Genomic DNA, 13,373 nt, shown 5'->3' with positions numbered 1-13,373 from the left:
CTTGAAGGTTCCATACTCTTTGAACTCTAAGAACTATCAAAAGGAGCTTCCCGCAAGGCAGCTTTTCCTTACTAAGAGAGAGATGATTAAGCAGAGAGGATGACTCTTTCCATACACATACGGATAGTTTTATTCCAGGTTAGGAGTCCATGAAAAAAATTTATGACTAGGTATCTCTGTATCTACACACAATGATCCTTTAAAAAAACACTCAACTGATCTCAGCTGCTTTACATTACTTCTAATCAATATTCAAAATGTTTAAAAGTCTTTGTCTTGGTAGACGAGCCAAGTCATTTTGGAAACTGTGGTCTTACATATATTTTACAAAGTTTTGAATACTAAGTACCTAATTTATTTTAAAAGCCCATTTTAGTAGTTAGTATGTTTTAAAATTTGGAGCCACCTTTTCCTGTTTCGTCAAATTCATAGCAAATGAGCAGAGAACTGACATTTCAGTCTTAACTAGAAAAAGAAGTACAACGCCAGACTAGTACCCTGCATAGAATAATCTGCCCCAAAATTTAAATCAAGACTAGTTGTAAATAAGTAGTATTTGTTAGAGTAAATATGCAGTAGTAACTTTGATTTATAAACATCAGAGTGTATATCTTGTTTAATTTTGTTTGTGAAGCCATTAATATTAATTAATTCAGATGATTGCAAATTTGTTGTTTTAACTTAAGAGTTGAATGCTTAAATTTGTTTAGAATATTTTATAAATTCAACAACAACTCACAAACAAAATCAATAAAATAAATTATTACGGTTTTTGGAATTAGTGTTCCCCATAGCTTCAGGCAAGAGCATACAGTTTTGGGAAGGACTTTTTAAAGGGCAGGACGACTTTATCTGGTCAGTCTTGTTTTCTGAGATGTCTTCAGCACTTTGTGCTTCGGGTACTTCATTTTTGTCATATTCACAGGCTAGTGAAAACCGAAGGTTTCTCCAAACCGAGCAAACTACTTTTAAGTTCTTTCTCTCTCTGTGTGGCTGGTAAGTTTTAAGATGAATAATGATTATTATTTCTCCCAAGATGAGATTGGTATCCTTGGCAGCTGTGCGGTTGTGAGTGCTTGTGCTTCAGAAGGCTCTTAATTTCTGATTAAGGATTTCTAATGGAAACTGTAAGAGGGTCGGTGTAGTGGATGCATTACAAAACTGGACAGCCCATCCTCAGAGGTACAAGAGGAGGTGATGTTCATTATCCAGATTTGAAGGTCATTGTCTCCCCAAACTGGAGAGCAAGCTGGATACAGTTTCAAAGCAGCTGCCAGGGACAATTCATCCTTAAAGAAGTCTAACTTTGCAATAAATTGTTTTTTGAAAAACAGTTTTGACTTTTAAGTAATAAATATGGTCAGTTTACCCCACAGAGCTCAGCTTCAGTTTCAGCATTTCTGGTTTTATGTTCTTGATTAAAAACAACTCCTATTTAAATCTCTTTCTCCATTTATTACCAGTTTCAGTTTTCTGTTATTGTTTCTGTATCCAGCCCTTCATATTGTTAGGATACTAAATGAGCCCTTGTGTCCTATACTGCGATGTTATTTGTATGTTTAAGAAGTATACCTTTGTGCACTATTTTCAGTAAATATTCATGTATTTTATATTTGATAAGCTCTTCAGAGTGTGTGTTTTCTCCCATAAAAAACAATGGGATGAGGCAAAATGGAGGGTTGAACAAAATATTTATAGTCTCTGCTCTTTCCTAAAAGCTCCATTACAGTCACAGTGACTGGGGAAAGCAAAGAGCCTAATCCAGCAAGGATAAGGAATACTGAAGCAAAGACAACAGGAACATGGTATTTGAAGCTGGAAAGCAGGTGGAGTAGTATCTGACTTGGCAGGCCCAGGGAAGCCAAGTCCTAAGCCAGCCGTAGAAACATGAGAATGACCCAGTGTACCCTGTTCAGATTTTGGGATATGGCCTCCAAGACATTTTTCTGTGCATGTAGTGAAAGGCATGATAGGAACACTTCTGTCCCCACCCTTCTTATTTAATAATGTATTGATACAGTACCTACATCATTTTAATGACTACAAATATTTCATTCTATGGGTATACTTACTGTACATTCTTAAAATTTTCTTAAAATTAACCCATTCCCTTAGGTTTTTAGATAATTTATTAAACAGCCCAACAAGAAAAATTTCTAAGCCTAATAAAATAAATACCTAGAAGTGGAATTGTTGGGCTAAAGGTTTTTTAGAGGTCATGGATAAAAATTATGATACTTTCAGAGAGATTGTACCAAGTTATACTCCTACCATTATCATATAAGAATACTTCCACCATTAGCATATTTGTGCTGTTTTCAAAGGAGTCTCTATAGCCAGCACAGGCCTCTGAGATCAAGAATTGAATTCTTTACTGACTGAGCCAGCCAGTCACCCCAGTGTGTTACATATTTGTATATATTTTTAAAGCTGAGAGCCCCATGCTTAAAATTCACATATATGCAGTCATATGAATTTATTAGATACAGTAGAAAACTCTTGCTTAATTGACTTTATTAGCTTTGAACATAATTCAAGTGAAAGTCAAACATAGTGCCCCAGTTGTGGTCTCTAAATGCCATTTTCTTGAAAGAAACCAGACTTCCTTGATTTAAATGGCTGATTCCAGATCCAGAGAGAGAAATATACAAGAAGAGCCTAAAAACCGCTCTGTCATACCAGAAAGCAAATAAGCCATTAGAAGTCTGTCAAAAAAAGATTGAGGAGGCACCTTGAAGAAGTTCCTACTGACCAAAGCTGAGATAATTTTAGCATCAGTAAGGTTAATATCTGCAAGAAATTGAAACTCATGTTTTGTTTTACTCCACAAGTTTACAAAATTATAGTTACCTTTGGAATATGCTCTTAAAGAAATATACCAGCTAAGATGTTAAAGAGGAAGGACAGGATATCACCATTTTAGCCCACAATGATTAATGGATCTCGGCAAAGACCACCAGTATCTGCTGACCCCACAAAGAAACGGCAAACATTTTGTGCCCTTAAAGGAAATACATATTCTACTTATGAAGCAATTCGGCCAAAAGCTGAAGCTGATGCTGATTGAGCCTCCATAACTGATCGCCTCTTTTCTCCAGAAAAGAAAGGAACACATTAATTGACACCACAAGAGATTCAATCAGCAAAATCCAGACTCTGGAAAACTATAGGACCAATAGCCCTATTTGTTCAATAACTGAATTGCAAGAAAAAAAATTGGACTAAAAGAGACTGATGAGCTGTATCTACCAATACTTTTTATGGGCTTATTTGGATCTTGATTTGAATAAATTTAAGAATAAATGAGACCATTGGGGAAATCTAGAAATAACTGGTTATTTGATGACTTCAAGGAGTTTATCGATTATTTTTAGGTGTGCTAATGGTGTTGTGGTTACATTTTTACAAGGACCCCTACTAAATACAAATTGAAATACTTAAAAATGAAATAATACAGCATTTAGGATCTGCTTAAAAATAATGGAGGGACTGGAGCTGGTAGTGTGTGGGAATACAGATGAAACAAGGTTGACCATGAGCTGATGGTTACTGAATCTCGGTGATGGGTACTTGGGAATTCATTATACAGGTACTATTTTTCTTTGTGTTTATATTAGAAATCTCCCATAAAATTTTTTAAAGTATGAATCAAATTCATATAGAAACTCACTCCTTGGTTTTATTTTAATAACCATTCATTATAATAGCCTATATTTACAATGGTTTTTTTTTATAATGAGTTTTTTTTACTGGAATTCAACTTGAATCAGTCAGGCTAACATAATTAATTATATTCTGCTCCAGTTGCAATGAATGATTAATTGATTTCAACTGCTAGGGTAAATGCTTGAAGCTGTCCGTCATTCAGCAGTCAGCAAGCGGGCCATTCCATCCCTCTTTGTTCACTAGTTCTTGTTGGTCTTATTTATTCACATTTAACCTGTGTGTCCTGTAGCAGAAGAAATAGAATAAATAACTAGACTCTGCTCTTTCTTGTTGAAATGATAATGATCTCCAGAGGTAGAAATATATCTTTAAAAAGACACCCTGGAGTTGTTTGTTCTCAGTATGAAGAAATTAGAATAATTGAGTGTAGGTTGTCTTATATAAAAAGTGATTGTGGTACATAAGTTTTTGAATAATTTTGGGAAAGCAAATACTGAACGAATTAAGCAACTCATCATTCATTCTAAATGTATATTTTATTTTTTTCCTTTTGTCTTTTGGGCATGGGAGTTTTAGGCTTTGTATTTCTACCAAAAAAGCCCAGTCTTTATAAATAGAGGTGTCTATATGTTGTGATTAATTTTCACTTTGGTTTTGTGATGGTAGTTAATTCCTATTTTCTGTAAGTCTCTATTAGCATCTCTGAATAAGTGAATAAGTGAATTGACCTTTTAGCCATTCTTCCTGCCCGCCTTGTCCCGGCTTTCCTGAAGTCTTATCAGAGGATGCTTGGAATTCTTTGGCTCGGATGGTATGTGTAGACTAAGGCTTGCACACCCCAGTAACCTCAGTTACTCATTGGACGGATCATTAAGCACTTGGTTGTGCCAGCACATCTGCTGGATGAATAGAAATATCGTGGTGAACATCACAATGTCCCTGCCCTCGAGAAGCTTATGATCTGATGTTAGACAGATGTTAATCAACTAATCGTGGGTATATGTACCATTTCAAGCCTGATAACTGCTGGGAAGCAGACACTGCCGGTGATCAGGCAGCTGATCAGGAAGGTCAGGAAGAAGGTCAGGAAGACTTCCCCAAGAAAGTGAGGCTTGAGCCCAAATCTGAAGGCTGAAGGAAGGGGTAAGTGGCTCAAATAGGGTTTTTAATAATGTTGAATGGTTCTATACTGGGTATGGATAGCTGATTTTTCTTCGGGGAAAGGTAATATTTTTTGCTCTTGATTGTATTATATGTAAACCTAGTCATTCAGATTCCCCTGTGTAGTTTTTAAGGATGGTTTTCATTTTGGTTTAGCACTGTATTCATTTACTGAAGAGCTGGCTTTCCCTTTGGCAGATGTGTCCTACTTGGTGGTGGTTCTTGAGGATGTTGGCTGGCCTAACAGTTTGGAGGTTGTGAAAGGCTCTTGGCTTTTCAGACCGTTTCCTCTGAACCGTGGCTGCCCATCAACTCAGGATCAGGACATCTAAGCTCGTAGCGTGCTTGGTGAGGTGACCCTCTGATGTGCTCTCTGGCACTCTGTACATGCTTCTGTCATAGCTCAGACCGTACTGCGGTGCTAACCCTGCTTCATCTAAGCCAAGCCCTGGAAAGGATCATCCATCCTCAGTGGCTGCCTCAAATTCCCATCCACTTCCCAACCTCCTGCATGCTGTCCTCCCAGGGCCCTCTCTGTCCTCTCAGGGAGCTCACAGTCTAGTAGGAAAGAAGAACCCAGCAATGACAATGCTGAGCGATTTGTGCTATAAAATGTACAGATACAGGGTGCCTAGAGGCTCAGACGACATGCACATGCGAACTGCCGAGACTCCCCAGAGGAGATAGGCTTGAGCTGAGTTTCGGAGTTTTAGTAAAAGTTGGCTTCAGCCTCCAACTTGTCCAAACTTCTTGTCACAAGCTTTGAGCAATGATGTAATTTCAGGGTGGTTCCTTGACTCTTTTCCTGCCCTGTCATACTTTCATGCCTGTGGGTATGTTTTTCCCTCTGCCTGGATTGCCCCTTGACTCTTGGTTCTACTTTATTAGTCTCTGTGTCCTTGAACTTGATCTAGTAAGTGTTCCATAAACACGTATTTTGATAAAGGGTGTGTGCTTTGTAAATAAGCAATGAAGCTAATTTCACAAGATACGCACAAATGTTAGTCTCATTACAACATATTACAGATAGCCATACTTCTAACTTTTAACATCTCCGATTCTAAAATCCCCTGGCTTGCATGACCTCCTTCCTTTACACTCAGGGAAAAATTTTCTTTTCAAAATCTAACATGCATTTGTATTTATGGAGAATATAATCTACCCGCCACGTTTTGTGCAAATGGGAAAAACACAGCTTAGCTTTGGAGTATGTAAGCAACAAATTGTAGCTCCTGGCAGAGGGAGAGCTGGATTCAGAAAAGCTCGAATTAGAAATTAAATGGGGAGGCCCTCGCTTCTTCATGTGTGAACAAGTGTTTTCTTTAGCTGAATCATGGCATTTTTTATTTGACTATTTCATAACGAAAAGTGAAAGTTAAACATTCTGTAGGTGGTATTTTCCTGCCACAAACCTCCTGATCAACATTTTTCTATAAAGTTTTCCCACAAAATTCTAGTTATGTGGGTTTTTAGACAAATATTCAGGAAAAAAAAAAAGTTGGGAGGAGGTATGGATCCCAGGGTCAAATGGAAATGCTGAGTTAAAATCAACCACGTTTTTGTTTGTTTTTATTTTCATTTATTGATTTATTTTAAATGAAGTACCTTTTAGAGCCTTCTCTGATCACTAAAAGGGTCTTAGAGCATGAGTGCTCCCAACTAGTTAACTCTTCTCCTTTTTCTCCCCTTGAAGAGTCTGTACACCGCAGAAGCATTTTGGGGATGGCTGCCTTTATAGGGTCTCCAGCCAGGGACATGTTCCTCTCACATAAGGAGTTCTCACTGGGTTGGAGTTTCATGAATGCTACAAAGCACAATGCCAAGGGCCGTTGGGGGGACGACAGGTTGCAGAGACTCAGAAGACCTACCCACTCCTTTGCCCTAGAAGCCCCTCTGGCTTTCCGCAGCATTCATTACAACAGCTGCCTGGGACCGTGGTCTCCAGCTTTGTTAATTTCATACCCCATACTTAAAAGTCTTGAGTGTGTACTCCTGATAAGGACATACAAATGTATTGTTGCACTATTATGTATGTTGGAAAATATGCAGAACTTTAAAGGACAAAGTTAAAAGTTAATGGACGTTTTCCCACATTCCGATGAGTCATTTTGCACAGACCTGGGTGTGTGAACAACCCACTTTGTAAACCTCTGGCTTTAGAGACAGAATCTACATATCTTTCAAATTACCTGTCTGTTACCCTCCCTGCATTCCTGGGTTAAGTATGCTATCCAGTGGAACACTGTAGCTGTTGAAGAATGTCGGCCATCTCTCCATATTTACTCGTAAAGATGTCAAAGAGAGTAAGTGGAAAAAACGAGTATTAATAAATATGTGTGGCCTGATTTCTTGTATGTAAACATTTTTAAGTTTGTAAAAATGTATAATTTATGTATAAAAAATGTTTAAATTGATACATTAAAAATGGTTATTTCTGAGCACTGGAATGAAGGGTCTTGGGAAAGAAAGATTATATCTTTCCATATTGTTTGAATTTTTTATGAACTTGGATTCTTTTTATAATAAATAATTTTTAAAGCCACTAAATCCATTGTGATGTCGAATATGTTACAAGACATTGGTTGTTTTTTTTTTTAAGTTTTATTATATAAGTCATTTCTACACCCTCCATGGGGCTCAAACTCATGACCCTGAGGTCAAAAGTTGCTAGCTCTTCCCACTGAGCCAACCAGGCACACCCAATGCATTGTTAATGTTGCTTGTTGAAGTTGAGTGGTGGGAACACTGGGCTTTATTATACAATTTTAATTGTATATGTGAATATTTCCATAATAAAAAATTAACAAGAAAGGAAAAGCATTGAAAATGCATTGCAGGGGCGCCTGGGTGGCTCAGTGGGTTAAAGCCTCTGCCTTTGGCTCAGGTCATCCTGGGATCCAGCCCCCAATTGGGCTGTCTGCTCAGCGGGAAGCCTGCTTTCCTTCCTCTCTCTGCCTGCCTCTCTGCCTGCTTGTGATCTCTGTCAAATAAATAAATAACATCTTAAAAAAAAAGAAAAGAAAAGAAAAGAAAATGCATTGCAAAAAGAGAAAGTCTATGGCAATAAACCATATAGCTAACAGGATTATCTTGGGGGTGGGAAAGAGATTTGGGGAGTAGAGCTTCAGGTGTATTTCCCCGGATACATTCTATAAGTATGTATTGCTTTTATAATGGGAAAACACATAATTAAAGACACATGCATACACACACAAACACTGCAGAGCCCCCAGTGGGAAGAGTTTCGGGTGTAGACAGGAGTTGAAGATACTTGTTTGACTTCCCAGACACTTGCTAGTTTCTAAGGGAAAAGGCACAATGAATGTGCAAGCCAAGAGTGTTCAACGTATAGGGCTCAGCTGTTCCACGTTAAGATCCTGAGGCTTGTTTTATAATGCAATTTCTAATTCTTGAGCTTGTTACGTAATAATACAAAGGGGAAACTCCAAAGCACAGCCAAACACGCCTGCACAGTCCCAGCAGCATCACGGAGAGCACAGCTAGTGGTCTGCCATGAATGAATAGCACTGTTAGCTAGTTACCAGCCTCCAGGATATGAAAGACAGTAGCTATAAGTAGAGTACCTAATTATAGCTCTCCCATGGGGCTCAAGGGAATTAATATGTAAAGAACGATCTGTGTTGCTTACTGCCATGGTAGGTTGCATTCATAGACCTATAGAATCCGTAAGGAGGGAAATGATGGTTCATTAACTGCGTGACCTTGTAAAAGTTAGTTAAGCTCTAGGTACCTCATCTGTGAAACGAGGATACTAACACTAGCCACCTGAGGGTGCTTGATGAGGATTAAATGAGCATGTTTCTAAGGCACCTTGCATATGGTGAGTGCTCAAATGCCAACTATTCTTGTTGTCATGTGAAAAAGTGCTTATTGGGGCGCCTGGGTGGCTCAGTGGGTTAAGCCGCTGCCTTCGGCTCAGGTCATGATCTCAGGGTGCTGGGATCGAGTCCCGCGTCGGGCTCTCTGCTCAGCAGGGAGCCTGCTTCCTCCTCTCTCTCTGCCTGCCTCTCTGCCTGCTTGTGATCTCTCTCTGTCAAATAAATAAATAACATCTTTAAAAAAAAAAAAAAAGTGCTTATTGGACTGAGAACATTTAGCTTGCAAGCAGGTGTTCCCTGATTTTAAGTATCTTCTCAAACAGCCATGTGGTTAGGGCTGATTGGTCTTTGGTTAATCCCTTTACCTTTGCCAAGTTTAGGAATGGGCGTGTAACCCAATCTGGCCAGTGAGATAGGAGGGGATTTCCACTTTGCTTTCCCTGGAAGTTGTCTTGTCTACGTGTGCTGCCTGGAACTGGAGTAGCCAACCTGCTATCAGCCTGAGCATGAAGCCAACGTTGGGGATGAAGCCAACATCAAGGATGATAGCGGAGAAGAAAGAGAAAAAAATGACTTCATCTTAATGACATTACTGAGCTGCTGAATCAGCCCTCCCTGAAGCCCACTCTACCTTGGGACTGAACTTTTTTGTAAGACTAAAAAAAAAAAAAAAATTTTTTTTTTTTAATTTAAATTTGTTCCAGTTAGCTTCCTAAAGCATCCTCCTAATTAATAGAAGCTGCACCAAAGGAGATGTGAGGTTAGAGGGGTGGCATTTGCTCAGTCATATTTATTGAGTACCTTGGAATGCAAAAATAAACAAGAAAAGAAGAAGTTTCAAGCATGAGGAATGGGGGCTCTGGAAAGAGCAGCTTGAACACATCCTGCCTCTCTTCTACTTGCAATCCAACCCATCTGGCTTTCCTGAGAAGAGCAGCTGCTGGGGCCTCCAGGAGGCAGACAAGGCCCCGAGTGTGGGTGAGGCTCTAGGCTCTGGCAGAATCCTGACAGAGAGAGAGAGGACCGGAACAGGGAGCCACAAGGAGGGGAACAGGAGGAAGGTCCTTCTGAGTGTACCTGGTCTCCCTGGTTCCTGAAGAGCTGAACAGATGGACTGAGTTGCTTCCACCCCTGAGCTGGACAGGTGAGGAGGAAGGGCTTCCTTCTAATACCTCACCAGATGACTGGCAGCCCATCTGCCGCTAAGCTTGGACCAGGGAGGCTGAGACTCCTTCTGGATCCTTCTACTGCTGTGGGAGTGCTGCCGTTTAAGATATCCCAGGACACGGTGCAGAGCCCCACGGAGCAAACAAAGGGAAAGATTCCTATTGTGGCCCAGCAGCCTCAGGGAGAAGAATTACAAGCAGAATCCTCAGTACAGAAATAGCTGCTGGCATAGATAACTTGAACCAAAAGAATAAGAAAAGTTGAGGAGATTTAAGTGAGACACACACACACACTCTCTCTCTCTCTCTCTCTCTCTCTCACACACACACACACATTGATTTTCTAAGACCAAAAATGATTCTGATGTAAAAATTTCAAGAGATGAACTGAAGGAGAAAGGTCACTGTTGATGTCTGAATTAGTCTCCTGGAAGATAAGAGAAAGATACAGCTAAAGGCACAGAGCAAAAATACACAGATATTAATCAAAAGATGGATAGAAATCCAGAAGGAGGGTGGGGGATGCGATAGAAGAGGCGACCGATAATATAAGAGAAGTTTCTTAGCTGAAGGGAAGCTTGTGTCTCACAGAATTCCAGGAAGGACTGATGATGAAAAGACGCCTAAGCACATTCCATCTTTGAGCTGCAAGAAAGAGAACAGTCTTATATATTTCTACAGAGAAGTTAGCCCTAAAGGGGAAAGAATCATCCTAGCACTGGACCGCTTAGACAACATGGAAGCTACAGGGCGGAAAACCACTGAGTAACCAAGAGGATTGTGTGGAAATCCACCAAGAGAAACCTCTGTGAAACCTCTGTACCTTTAGTTCACTCAGTCCTGCAGATTAACCCGAGAATACGTACCACTTGCTTCTACCTAGCAAATAAATCCAGAGTCAAAGTCTCCAGAAGACTGGGGAAGGAAGGGCAAGGAGAATATACAGTGGTAAAAGGGATCATCACCCAGATCTGGGTGTATCATCAACACCTTAGTACTCAGGGCACAGAGAAGCTCCTTCCTCAGACTGTTGAGAGTGTGGCTGGGCTCTCCACTCTCTAAGAGTATATTCTTTTTCCGGATTGATCACATCACCATCTGCCTTGACAACTCCTCTAAAAACAGTCTGGAACTAAAAATATTAAGTGAATCTCAGCAAATCTGGGCATCGGGGGTGGGTGGAAAGGAGGGAAGTGTTCCAAAGGTCTTACCTGAGGAGTGGCTGTGGAACTGGTGGGGGAAGTGAAGGTATTCTAAAGTTTGGAGTGGAAGTAGTAGGGGAATAGAGTATTTTGGGGAGGGAGATATATGTCTCCTTTTCATATTGTGGTTAAAAAATACATATCTGATTATGAGCAATAGGAAGGATAGAGTAGCTGGAAAGAAAATGGAAATTCACAGGAGAAGTCTGCTAACACGATGAAAAGGGGAAAATAAGATCAATTTGATCAACCTGCAAAAATAAATATAAGTAAGAGGAGGAAATAATAAGTAAAATCAGACACCAAATAAATAAGACACCAGATGTCGTCTAATCATTACGCTAAATGTGAATGGACTGGATTTCCCTGTTAGAAGTCAGAGACACTGATTGAGCTAAAAATATAAATAAGTCTGCTGTACACTATCTGGAAGGAAAATATCCGAAACAAAATTTTAAAGAAATAAAATGTAAAGAGAAGTTGAAAATGAAAGGATGGACAAAGATACCATACAAACATAATGACAAAAGAAAATAGAAATGGGGAAATTAATAGCAGACAAGGAAGAATGTAAAGCAAAAGGCACTCTAAGAGGAATATTATGTAACAATATAAGGCACATATGCAGAATTAACATTAGTAAACCTATGTATACTAAACAATGTGGAGGCAAAGACAGCTTGATGAAAGTTTTGTAGATTTCAAAACATGTTTTTCAGAATGAGAACACACAAAATTCAGAATCAGAATATGCATATTCAGAATCAGAATACACAAAAAATAAGGATATAGAAGAACTGCCTAATACAATATGCATATAAATATACAGATATCCTTATGTCCCTTAAATTAAAAACCCAAATTTTTATATATTCATAGAACATTATAAAAATTGCTTGTGTGCCTGATCACAAAGAAAACCTTACCAAATTTAGAAGTGAGAAATTTTTGTAGCCACATTTAATAAAATTAGAAATAAATAATCTAGATGTCCAGAATAGCCTATTTATAAATGAAGGCATACTTCCTGGCTAACTTTTGGAGAGAGGAAAATGGAGCTAAAACAGCAAACTAAGAAAGCATTTGGAAGGGGAATGCTTTCTAGCAAAATCTGTACTCAGAGAAAAATTTATAAACTTACATACCATTACTATTAAAGAAGAATAAAAGTCCTTGTTTCTCTACACAACGAGTTCATGGAAAGAACAAGATTAAGCAAAAGAAAAGATGAAGAAGGCTAGGCTGACTACAAACAGAGTTGGGACTTGGAGCCATAAGTGAAGTGCCTAGGACACAAAATTCCAGAAGACAAGGTTGTGCAAGGGCCAAGCCAGGCACTGGAGGCAACTCACTTGGAAGGAAGCACTCCCTCTCAAGGTCACAGAGCGAGAGGGGCTAGCACCTGAAGTCTAGCCTCTTAGGATTTCGTGTTGCAGATGCCTTTCCTGCCTCACTCCCGGCCTGGCCCTGACCATGAAGGTAAATAAATCTTCCTTCTTAGGGGGAAAAAAAAAGCACTGTCCTGTATTTCTTCCCCTTTCTTGTTTAAGTTACCTAAACTCATAGTAACCCACATACAATTTGTATTTGTTGTTGTCACCTTTTAAGTTTACTGATTTTATTCCAGCTTGGAAGAGAGTAGAGTCAGAGAGATCTTTTTTTTTTTTTTTTTTTGAGATTTAAAAAATTTATTTGAGAGCGAGCGAGAATGCATATGCGCTTGCTGGGGAGAGCAGGCTGAGAGGTGGAGGGAGATCTGAGCAGACTCTGAGCTGAAGGTGAAAAAGGGGGGGGCATGGCTCCATCCCACTACCCCATGATCATGACCTGAGCCGAAACCAAGAGTTGGAGGCTTAATTGACTGAGTCAGAAGAGCTCTTATAGACATAACTTATGCAGTCCTTTAGATGTTTTTTTTCCCCCTAGAAACTTTTTTTTTTTTTTTTGTAGTACATTAGGTGTCTTACTTTACTTTATATTTCTACATTGATGGGCCTGTTTAATGGGCCTACCCGCGGCACTGTATGTCATTGCTAAAAAAGTAAGACTCATTATACCTCTTTCTCCATGAGAATTTCAGGATATAAGATAGAAAACAAACAAGAAGGCTGTTCAGAGCCATGGAATGAATGAACCTGCCAATCACCCAGGAATTGCAAGAACATAGAATTACTCCAAATCATCTTCCTAAAAAGACAGTATTTAAACATAGTTCTTAAGAAGAGTACCTCTAGATCTTGGGAGAAATATTATCATTGTCCAGCACCGTTTCTCTTTATAGTAAACTAATTTAACTTTATAGTCTATTGGTTTCCCTTCTTTCTTTTCTTTGGTGGATT

The sequence above is a fragment of the Mustela nigripes genome, chromosome 13, assembly GCF_022355385.1.
Source record: "Mustela nigripes isolate SB6536 chromosome 13, MUSNIG.SB6536, whole genome shotgun sequence".
Taxonomy (NCBI): domain Eukaryota; kingdom Metazoa; phylum Chordata; class Mammalia; order Carnivora; family Mustelidae; genus Mustela; species Mustela nigripes.
This window is presented reverse-complemented; position numbering follows the sequence as displayed.